This window comes from Protopterus annectens, chromosome 9.part0, assembly GCF_019279795.1.
Source record: "Protopterus annectens isolate FY-2018-M chromosome 9.part0, PAN1.0, whole genome shotgun sequence".
Taxonomy (NCBI): domain Eukaryota; kingdom Metazoa; phylum Chordata; order Ceratodontiformes; family Protopteridae; genus Protopterus; species Protopterus annectens.
Window position 1 is genome coordinate 1,334,218,022 of NC_056743.1, and position 12,878 is coordinate 1,334,230,899.

Sequence of the window (12,878 nt, forward strand, 5' to 3'; positions counted from 1 at the left end):
GTTTAATAATCACAATAAAACAAAAATACATAGTCTAAATAACTTAAGATGGATTTAACTTTATTATTTTTAAGTACTAATGGCTTAAACAATCCTAGCAAGAGATCAAATCTACTGAAATATTTAAAACTGAACAAAGCACAAATTGTCTTCCTTCAAGAAACTAATTTCAAAATTAATGACAATTACAAATGGAATCCCAAGGAATATATGATATTGGCACAATCCACTTATAAGACAAATACAAAAGGGGTAACAATTTTATGGAAAACAAATGTGATTAACCCAGAAATCATTTATAAGTATGAAGATAAAGAAGGCCTTATGACATTAGTAATAGTTAAGTATAATAACAGAATATGAACCCTAGCCAATCAATACTGGTTCCCAGGCATTGGAACAGGAACTGTTAAAAAACACTTGGATTTCATTTCCAATAATTATAAAGGCAACGTAATATTAGGAGGAGATTTTAACTGTATATTTGATATTTCTGAAACTACAAATAAAAGGCCACTGTGTACATGTGTTGTATCAAAAGCTTTAAACAAGTGGGTAGAATCATTTCATCTTGTTGATACTTTCAAATTTAAAGAAGATAAATCTTTGTTGTTTTCCCATCAAGATCACAGATTTGGTACCCAAACTAGAATAGATAAAATATTTGCTGCCCATGACTTACACTCTAAAATCATTAATTTCTCAGTCACTCCCTGCCCCTTTTCAGACCACAATTCATTGATACTAAAACTTCAAAATGGGTACAAACCATTAATCTTTAACTCCAGAATGCCAGCATATATAACTAAAATTAAAGAGTTCAAACCCTGGTTATTATCTGAATTATAGTTCTTCTTAGATATTAATTACACCACAGAGATAAATAAAATAATGATATGGGACTCATTAAAAGCTTATATATATGGTAAAACCCTAACTTGGTATAAAAAAAATCAGAGCATGGGATTCTGAATTATTAGATCTACAATCCAAACTTTTGTCATTAAAAGCCGAAAAAATCTAAATCATTTGCAGATGAAAAAGAAAGTAGAAGTATTAAACAATAAATACAACAAATTCTAACACATAAAACTAGTTTAGATTTAGAAAAACTAAAAATGAATACCTTGGCCACTTCTCCCAAATATCTACATAATGTATCCACAAGAATCAAAATACAATTAAAAGCTAATAACATTAAACATATATTCCATGAAAAGAAAAGGAAAAATGTCTCAGATATAGGTGACATTCTTGATGCCTATAGAAATCACTATATGGAACATTTCCAAAAAGAAAATATACATATCGATCAATTAAATCTAGATGAAAAATACCGGAAAAATTAAAAACTAGATCTGCAAGCACCCATATCATACAAAGAAATTAGAGATACAGTAAAAGAGGGTAAAAATAATAAAGTTCCATGTATAGATGGCATAATTATGGAAATATATAAACTTTTTCCTTCAAAGATACTATCTCTCTTTCATAAAACTCTATTAGAAATTCAGTCACAATCTTTAATACCACCCTCTTGGAAATATTCCTTAATCACACCAATCCTAAAGGAAAACAAATCCCCAAACCTCTGTACCTCATATAGACCTATATCATTATTAAATAATGACTATACGATATTTATGACAATATTAACTAACAGAATGAAAACACCACTATCCAAAACAATAAATAATGATCAAACTGTATTTATATATCATAGACACACACATGACAATATTAAAAGGATAATTTCTCTTATAGATTATGTTAATAAAGAAATTAAAGAAACAGTCATAATTGACTTAAATATAGAGAAAACCTTTGATTCCCTTAATTGGGGCTATTTATTCAAAATCCTAATGCTATTTGAATTTCCTGCATCCTTTGTTCATATCCTAAAGAATATATATATATACAAATAATTTAGCGTATGTCAAGTTAGGTCCTTCTACCTCTGAATCTATACATATAACAAAAGGCACTAAACAAGGATGTCCCATGCCACCGATTCTATTTGCTTTGGCTATTGAAATACTGGCAGATTCAATTCATAACAATAGAAAAATCAAAGAAATAGATGTTTATAAACAATACAATTCTAAAGTAATGCTATTTGCTGATGACATATTACTAACATTATCTAATACAAAAGAGACATTAGAAGAATTAGATATATTAATTGACAAATTTCACACAATTTCAGGACTCCATTTCAATAAATCAAAATCAAAATTTTTATTTTTAAATAAAAAAAAAAGAACTGCAGACTAAGGGGCATCACATCATAGGGAAATAAAAATCTCCCTTAAAAATATCTAGGAATTGAGTTATACAAGGATAATAATGACTTAGTCTAAAAAAACTACAATAATATCATCACTACAATTAAAATCTCTGTGGAAAAATGGAACAGAATAATATTAACATTTGAAGATAGACTACGGTTAATAAAAATGGTTTTACTGCCCAAGATCCTATATATAGCCTTGGCAGTACAACTGTTACCAGAAAAGAATATACCTAAAGAAATAAATTCATGCCTAATAAAATTTTTATGGTTTCCCAAAAGAAACAGAATAGCTTTAATACATCATATCAGACCATGGAAACAGGGAGGATTAACCTTTCCTGATATAGAAACATCAATATCTAAAACAATCTCAGATTGCATAAGTCCAAATAATTCTGCAAATTGTTAAGAATTACTAACTGTAATGGCAATAAATGAATTTGATTTACAAAAGAAATTTCAAATAACAGACCAAAACATTTTGCCATGGCACATATCATGTATTAGTATGCAATATAACATAACTAAACCCACTAAAACTCATATGGTTAATTATTGCATTGACTCATTTAGGAAAATTATTAATGCAAATATAGATTTAAAAATCTGGTTTGATCTTTTAACACCATTTATAGTCACAAAAAACTTTCCACATAAAACATACATAGAAATTATTAATTTCTGGGAAGAGAAAGGATTTGTTTGTTGGCTCCAATGTATCAAAGAACTAAATGTTTTAGATATGCAAGTAATAAAGGCAACATACAAATTTCCACAACAGGACTGGCTAACTTTACAGAGTATTCTGTCATAGTTCTTCATTTAAAGAAATGCATACATTTACAAAATACATATATGAAATAATATATAATGATTTTGACATGGGAAACAGTATTTCAAAATTTTACAAAATATTGATAAACTATAAAACAACACCCAAAACCTCATATTGGAAATATATAACAAAAGGACACTCAATACAGTTAACTGAAGATATTAAAACAAATATCTTATTATCGGTAACATATCCATCCTTTATACAATACTGGAAAGTTTTTAATTGGAAATGCTTGCACAGAGCATTCTTAATCCCAGACAGAATCAGTAAAATTAGTTCTTCCATAAAAGGAACATGTTGGAGATGTGAGCAAGTACACAATGTAGATTGGAACCACATTTTCTTTAATTGTGTTAAAATTAAGCCATTTTGGAATGGTATTAATAACTTTCTACAAGCTTTATTTAATGAATAATTTTATTTAACTAAAGCTCTTGTATTATTAAATGTTAACGAAGGTCCTCATTTGAATAGGACAAACACGTATCTAGTACGGACAATATTTGCAATTTCAAGGAAGTGTATAACAAGAAGATGGAATACAAACACAATACCAACTTTGGAAGACTTCTACAGCCTACTGAAGACTACAGCATTATTGGAAATTAAAATTAAAGAACTAAGAATTTATCCAAAGCCATTTATCAACAACCCTTAGGGGAAAGTCTTATCGTTGATTGACACTATACTGTAATTGATCAGACACTCTGATAATGGATTGGACATAATTATAAAGCAACTGTATACATTATGATCTGTTATAGTGTCAGGCTAATGTAAATAGTGTACATTGTTATTTAAGATGTTATGTATAAATGCTATGAAATTCATTCAAATGTATTTGAGAAATAAAAAAAATTTGAGAAAAAAAAAAGCAACCCAAAAGATTTGGAGAAATTAAAAAAAGGTTCTATAGGGATGAGAAGTGTACTAACTGGTTCTCTGAGAGAGCAGCTGATGCATGGAATGGGCTACCAAACTATATTAAACAAGTACTAGTTAACACATTTTTAAGAACAGCCTGGATACTTATTATGGGAACAACTGTTTTGGTATATTGGCAGGCTACAAAGTCATTAATGCCTGTGCTTGAAATATTTGAAAAGACTAGTATTACTTCTGTTCTAAAATTAAGGGCAGCTAAGTTATAGTTATAATTATATAATTAGAGGACATGTGGTTCACTCAAGTTTGTTTACAGAAATCATAGTGCTACTTTATTCAGCCCTTATTGAGTATAATGCTCCCTTCGGCATGTACCTGAGCAGACATATGCAACCATTGGAATACCCACAAAGTTTTCTTACCAGGAGAATCCTGAGTGTAAATGCATTGTCCTACACAGATCACCTTAAAGTCATATCTCTGTACTTAGACTCCTAGAGGTTAAAGAGAGGCGATCTATGCCTGCCATACAAGGCATCCTCGGATCCAGCTCTGACCAGCTTTTGCACATCCACAAAACAAAAGCATCAGGACCACTAGATCTAATACATAATCTAATATATTTAATTTAGCTTTCAGTATAAATAGGACATAGGATGGCCGTGGTGGTGCAGTAGCCAGCGTTATCACCTCACAGCAAGAGGTTCTCCAGTTCGATTCTTGGCTGGCGTGCCTTCTGTACAGAGTCTGCATGTCCTCCCTGCAGTCATGTGGGTTTCCTCTGGGTGCTCTGCTTTCCTCCCACATTCCAAAGACATGCAGTAGGTGGATTGGACACTCTAAATTACCTGTAGGTGAGAGTGAGTGGTATGAATGATTTACCATTGCAGGGCTAGCCACCTGGTGGTATAATCCTTGGCTCGAGATGATTGTAACTGCTGAAGTGACACCCTGACCCCATATGTGGAAAATGGGAAAAGGGGTTGAGGATGGATGGATAAATAGTACATGTTCATGGGTTCATAGGTGTTTATTAGGCTAATGACTACAAGATCCTTTTTAAGCCTAGCCATGCATCCCAAATTTCTGACAAGTTCTGGTATACTTGAAAAGTGTAAGCAGGAGCTTGGGAGATGAAAACTTTACAAGCAATGGCCTGGGAGATGAACCATTTACAAGCTGCCTTGTGTCCATTAGAGATATAGGTGCTAAACCAGAGATGAACTTCCTGTTCCCCATCCATTTATCCAAGTTACACTTGAATTGTGTAAGGGAGGAACTCCACTTCACGTGAATGGGGAGCCCGTTTCAGAGAAGGGGTAGTCTTTACAATATATACCTATCTTTTCAGGGGGACCTTGTTATAACACAGGTAAGGTTTAATTGTTTAAAATGGGTAATTCTGCTGCTGTTTGTTTTGTGGATAGGCAGGAGGTCCATCACAGTGGGGCCTGACAATGTCTTGTATGCCAGGCATAGATCTCCCCTCAACAGCCTGTAGGGTACAAAATACAGGAATAGGACCTTGAGGTGGTCTGCATAGGACATGTTACTTATGTTCTGTATTCTTTTAGTAAGGAATCTCTCTGGACATTCTAGTTGTTGGATATGCTTGGTTAGGTACATACCAAAGGGGGCATTGTACTCAATAATAGGTCTTATGAATGCTGGCCTCACAGTAAGACGCTGTCCTGTTCGATTCTCAGCTAGAGCGTCTTCTGCGTGGAGACATGCGTGAATGGGCGTACCTTCATTGAAGGTTGTGCATCAGGCCTGGCAAGCCGGTACGCAAAAATCAACTGCCAATCATTAATGGACCGGAGTTCCGCTGTGGCGACCCCTAACCAGGAAAAGCCAAAAGACACAAACAAACATGAATGCTGGATACAGTGGAACAATTACTTCCTTGGACCTAAATCCCATACCTTTGTTTATAAGTTGTACAAACATACAATGATTTCCTCACTACTATAGACATGTGATGGTCAAAAGCTAGATTACTGTCTATGTGTGTCTCCAAGTCTCTCACTACTGGGTCACCTCTTAGGAGTGTAACATCTACCAGGGGTTGATGACTTCCCGAAGAATACTGTTATGCATTTCTTGGCAATTTAGTTTTAGTCCATGGCTCTGACACCAGTTATTTGTCTGTGTCAATGGAGGATTCTATGATTGCTCCTAATTTGAAATCATTTGCAAATTTAGTCAGCCAGAGGTCATTGATATTGGCCCTAACTGATCCCTGAGGGACTCAGCTTGTGATTGGCCTTGCCGTAGAGATGGTCTCCCCAATTCCAACTTCCTGGGTCCAGTATGCAAGCTAGCTAGCTATCCACATGGCAACATAAGGATTTATACCTGACATCTTGAGTTTATCAATAATGCCCAGTTGGGGTACTGTGTCAAATGCCTTGACCAGGTGAAAGTAGACAGTGTGAACCATTTTGCCCTCATCTATTGCTTTGGTGTCCTTCTCAAAGAAATCCACCAGGTCAAGTATTCATGACTTGACCTTGATGAAACCAAATTGGATTGAGTCCAGTGTCTGGAGGTTTCCTATATCATTACTGATCATTTCCATGATAATTCTTTCCATGGCCTTGCATATGTGACTAGTGAGACTTATGCATCTATAGTTTATAGGGTCTGTAGATCACCTACCTTTGTGCAGAGGGGTGACTGTTGCTGTTCTCCATTCATGAGTCATGAAGCTTGTATGGAGGCTACAGTTAAACAGCAATTCTAGAGGGCCTGATAGGTCATGTTTCATGCTATTTAGAAAGCATACTGGGATATTTTCTGGACCCATTGATACAGCGTTCTTGACCTTAGAGCATTAAGGACCTGTTCCCCAGTAACTGCAGGGAGAGTTATATTTGATGGTATTTCCTGAGGGAAGGTTGAGAGGGAGACAGGGTAAAGATGGAGTTGAATTTGTTGCAAGTTGGTTTGGTAAATCTGGTTTCCTAGGGTCTGGTGTAACTTTAACTATTATGACAAATTAAAATTTTTCAGAAGCGTTAAAATACAGAATGCTTATATAAAGCACTAATTGTATTGCAAGCACGAATATTGTACAAATGTTCATATATTCTTCTGTTAAGGGATCTCTCAGATTTTCCAATATAAAATGGCAGGCATTGTGTACACTTGGTTATATATACCACTCCTATAGTAAGACAAAGTTGTTCACTGTGTAATCTCCAACATCAAGGTATCATCTTCCATTGGGTATGAGCTCTACATTTCCTAGTACCAAATCTCAATTCTTTACCCCATTGTTTGGAACTACTTTCAAAAATCTTTTTACAATTGCTCAAAGTTTTGTATACAAACTTGAGTTCATCACCCACAGCCCTAAATACACTTTCCTTAATTTTGAAAATAACCCAATTCTTGGCTACTATATGCTTAATAAACCTAGATTGCTGGTTATATTGTAATACAAGTTCATCTCATAGTTTGTTTTAACTCTACCTGCCTTTCTTTCTCCAGACTACGCCTAACAGAAGTTTATAATGTGTGCCCCACTGTTTTACGACATGATTAGTAATCTCATCCAATAGGTCTTTCAGGTAGCCTCTGTCAATAAACATTCCCTTTAAAAACTCCATTTCTTTAATCAAAGTCTCGTGAGTCAAAGTTATCCTAGCCACCCTTAGAACCTGCCCTTTTACCAGACTTTTCTTCTGTGCTAAAGGGTTGGAGCTAAAAGAATGTAAATAATTGTTATTAAATGTGGGCTTTCTAAAAATACTAGATACAAAGCCTAGTTCTGAATTGCAAATAGCTACCAATACGACAAAAAAACAGTGCAATAATTAGATACCACTGTCTCAAAAAATTGGTCGTTCCATTTAAATAATATAGAAAATCTTTTACGGAATTTTCCTGACCATCCCAGAAAATAAAAATGTCATCCAAAAATCGTAGATGTAATCTGTATGATTTAAAATCCTTAGATGTAAATATGTGTGTCTTCTCCCAGCCACATAATACGAAGTTGATATATATCAGGGTACATGCAACGCCCATGGCTACACCCCTGATTTGTTTAAAGCTCTCACCCTCAAAAAAAATTAAGTCATTTTCCAAAATCAAGTCTATGGTGTCAACTGTGAGGCTGATTTAATTAATCCCCAAACAATCACAACTAATCAGCCCTTCATTGAAAAATTCTGAACCTTGCTGTTTAGAAATATGAAAAAAACAGATCCATCACAACTATTATAAGGAACCCTATATTTGTGTCCCATAAGTCATGCTTTAAATGACCAACAAAGTCCCAGGAGTCCAATAAGTAAGTAATTTTTTTTTGAAAATAGGCTTAAGTTTCTACCCACCATCACTGCTAGTGGATGAGTCTTGGTCCCCTGGACTGCTACAGTTGGTCTAAATGGTAGCTCCTATATGTTTTTCTGTACCTTTGGTATGCCAAAAATAGTTGGAATCCTTGGGTTAACATTTTTCAAAAATTCAAAAACACCTGATGTAATCGTTATGCCTATTAAATGTTTTTTAACTACATATCTAGTCTATGATATGCAATATTCACTTGGTTGCATATAACTGTTGTGTAAAATATCCAATGTTTCAGCCTCTTTTATTTCAGTCACTATTGGTCTCTCCTCCAAGGCTGATGTTGCCACTTGAAATGTTTCTTGTTCCTTTTCACATGTGAGTTGTAACCTTGCTATATTGGTGTCTCCTCCAAGGCTGATGGCACTACATTTAAGCCGATTTTAAAAGCAGTGGCAAAGGACAACTTTGATTCACGTCTTGGTATTGCAATATAATGAAGAGACACCAGCATTAGTGGCCAGTATAAAAAGCTTATGGGAAGTACACTTCAACAAAGAAATGAAAGAAAAATTAGGGTTCCAGCTGAGGATAGTCTATAGTACAGGTAGGAACCTTAAAATATGTTGGAGAGTGGAGTTACAAAAAAAGTTACACACAGATCATTAATGTACAAATGTGGAGCATATAAGGTTTGTAAAAATATTAATGATGGCCCCAGTGTGTCAGTGTGTGTGGGGGTATGAACATACCATAGATGCCCTTGAAGATGTAATTGCAATACCACCATGGTAGTCAGCTTAGCCATGTGCCTATCCTATTCAGGATTTTATGTAGGAAAGACCATCACGAGACTTTGGGACCATATTGCAGAGCATTTGAGGGATATTAAAAACAAAAACACCCATAATGCCCTATATACTCATACCTTGGAATGTCCAAATTTCAAAAGATTTGTATTTTTTGTTATTGATAGGGTCTGTAGTGATGTTGGGGGGGGGGGGGTGATGTTAAATTTGAGTTGGAAATTAGGGAAGCTAAGTGGCAATTTAGACTGAATGCCTGCTGCAAACCTGGGTTGAATTATTTAGTTTCAATAGCCCCCTTTTTGAAACAGAGGGCTACAGAAATATGAGTTGTTTATACTCCAGATATTCTTTTCTTTTTAACAATTTTACTGCTGTCTGGTATTACTAGCATTTTTGATCTTACTCTTTGGTTATCTATTGCATTTAAAATGTTTTTCTAACTAACACATTATATATTATAGTGTTTTTTAATGTTTGAAACTTAAATAACAGTAAAAGAAATGTAGCTTAGCTTAGGGCTACCCTTTATTTCTGTTGTAATTAATTGAATGTCTGATTATTACCTTGAGTATATAACCACAATTCAGCTTAATTGGTTTGACTCTGAAGAAGCCATTTGAATTTTATGGTGAAAGCGCTCAGTCTGTTGGTGCTGTATTAAACTGTTTGCTACAAGTTTACTGGCTTAGTGGCTCGATGTTTTTATTTTTTAGTGTTTTTCCTAGGTACTTAATGTTATTTGGTAGTTGCATTTTATTATCTAACAGGCCTTCAGCTTATTTTATATTTTCTTTCTAATTCACTTTAGATAATTATGTTTTTGAGAACTGTACCTTTAAATTAACGAGTGGCACAGACTGAATCTATTTATTAATTAGTTTGTTTTAGTAAATGATTGATTGTTTTATTATGTTATAAAGAGAAGTGACATCAAAAATGATTAACTAGGTTCTGAAGAAGTATTACAAACAAGGGACAAAAGCGCTAAACCTTTGTACTAAATATTCATTTGTTATATTGGCTTTCTAAACCGTTGTTTACTATTTAATTGTATATATTGAATTTTGCTCCTACTGCTTGTTCACTACCCTAAGTGTTGGTTTTAGCTTTTATCTATGGGCATTACATTCAACTGTTTTGCTTGGTTTAATATTCAGAGAAATGGCATCTTGGACTTGATATATGAAGTCTGATCTTTCTGCCATTCAGTCTCCATAGTTTGGGACTCAATCTAGTTGGTCCTAACTTTTCAAATGATTACCATTTTTCTCAGGATACTACCATTTGGTACTCCCACCACAACAAAGGTCTTCCAGGCAGGGTCAAGGTGCATTCTACCAGAGCCTTGGATTCATCTATGCTTTTTTGGAAAAGGGCTAACCTTAGAATTTTTCTATAAGCAGCAACTTGGCCCTATGTACATATTTTAAAAAACCTATAAAACAGATTCCTTCTCCTGGTCTAGGACAGGCTTTGCTAGGACCATTCTCCAGGACCCTTCCCCTTCCACCTCACAGTTATTTTAAGCTGTAATAATCTATCAGTATAGCTTAGGTTACTGCAGCAGTGATCATAACGATGAACATAGAAGAGTTGTGTAAGTAAACTTACCATAATAGTAGATGTTTGAATGATCACCATTGCAGTAGCGTCTTCCTCCCTCCCTCCACCTCCCTTATTTTTCTGATTTTTTATGCCAGGGTGTGTACATGTACAGTATTTTTCCTTTTCCTAGCAATGTCCTCTCAGAGCTTTGCCTCCATCTCTCTGTCGGCATGAAAGCTCTGAAGGGCTTGGCACCCAAACCTGACTTTTAGTCAGCTCAGCTTGAGCTGACTAATTGTTAGGACACATGGAAGGTGCCCTGAAGCTTTGGAAGCTCACTGACTCTTATAGCCAATGCAGGATCTAACCCATACAGCTTAGGCTACTGCAGCAGTTATCATTTGAACATCTAATGTTATGGTAAGTTTACTTACAACTGTACTTTTTTCAGGGTTCTCAGTGAGTGCACACTGGACATACAGACCAATGGGTGGTTTGCAAGTAGACATTATATTATCCTGATATAGAAGCATGTAATTTTTGAGTTGTATTCTTCCTTACAGATACAAGCTATTTTTTTTTGTAGCCAAAAAATCTAGTAAGCAGACATCACCTCTGTCTGCTGTTATTGCTGAACAAGGGGATATCAGTGCTGTTGCAGGCACTTGGATATGTATATGCATCCCTTTATCAGTGAGTATATGCAAGGATACTGCAATGTTCTCCCAGTTCATAGGGTCAACCAAACAAGACGTTGTGTGCTGGGCTCACCAGCACTTTCCAGAAAAACACTATAGCACAAATGATTACAGAACACAGGGAGCAGCAAAACTTTGTATGCAGCGTCTCCTGTCAGGAGGAAATTTGGGATGGTGGTCATGACAGCCTCTCACTTGCCAAGGAATCAGGCCGAACTACTGCAGGGAGGCAGACAACAGCAGCTGAGAAGACATGGCCAAGGACAAGGACATCCATGGGGACCAGGATTTGCAAAGAATGCATGCTCTGCCCTGACCAATATATATGGTGGTGAATTCCAAAGAATGCCTGCAGTACATCAGGAGTTCCTATGTCAGCATAACTGGAGTTTTTCACTGGGTTTCATGTATCTTTTCCACTCTTCATGATGATGCTGAAAGACCATACATTGAGCAAATGGATGCCATAGAAATGCTGATGTCTGACTACATGTGTTTGACAACAGAACATACGTACACTCGTAAAAATCACAAATGTTCAAGGTAACAACACTAGTCAATGTGGTTTGTGATGTTGCACATAACCTCATGGCCACTGCAGGTATGGACTAGGTGTGTTAGTATACAGCAGATACCATTGTTAACTGAAAGGAGATACACTATGCAAGCCACTCCATGAGCAGTGGTCCCATTGATGAACAGCTGGTTCCAAACACAAGACTGTACAGACAGCCCCCTGGCAACGGAGCTTCATCACACATATTGACCTCACATTTTAACACATATAGACTTACTTTGGCACAGATGTTAGTCCACTTTGCCAGTGGCGAATATGCTCCTTCTGTGGGTGTTCAAGATTCAGGCAGACAACTAAGTGTGGTGTTCTATTAAGAGTATTCCCTAGCTGCTCACATCACATGATATCACCAAGATGTATATCATGTGGTGCATCCCCACTCCAATCTGCATTGATGTGTCATGTGAACAGCCTGATGCCTATTCGGCTGACTACTGTCATGCCTATTGTGATAATCCTTTATGGCTATGAAGAGGTAATGTTTAATGTTACAAGTTTTCAGGACATGCACATATCAGCATGTCCCGGACTGGTAATGTTATTGCAGGTGTACCAATGTGGAGATGATAATTCTCTGTGTCCTTGTAATACCTATAACATGTTATGGTACATATGTCTGTACTTGATTTAACTTATCACTTGTCCACAGGCACACCAAGAGCACCAACCTCTCCCATGCAAGCATTCTTCCTCCTCTATTTCCTCAATGAAATCTGGTTGTATATCTATTTGCTGGTCAGGTTCAGCTGTCCATGTTTCTTAAACTAAGCCTCCTGCTTCCCAGATTGGAAGGCACCTCACCTGATTGTTAACATATTGTAAAAGACTACAGATATGGTTGCACAACATCCCTGATGTGCCTGGCTAAACTCCTGAATCACATTCCTGCTGTGACTGTATGCAGTGTAATATGCTTGAGTCCAGATAAGTCCAC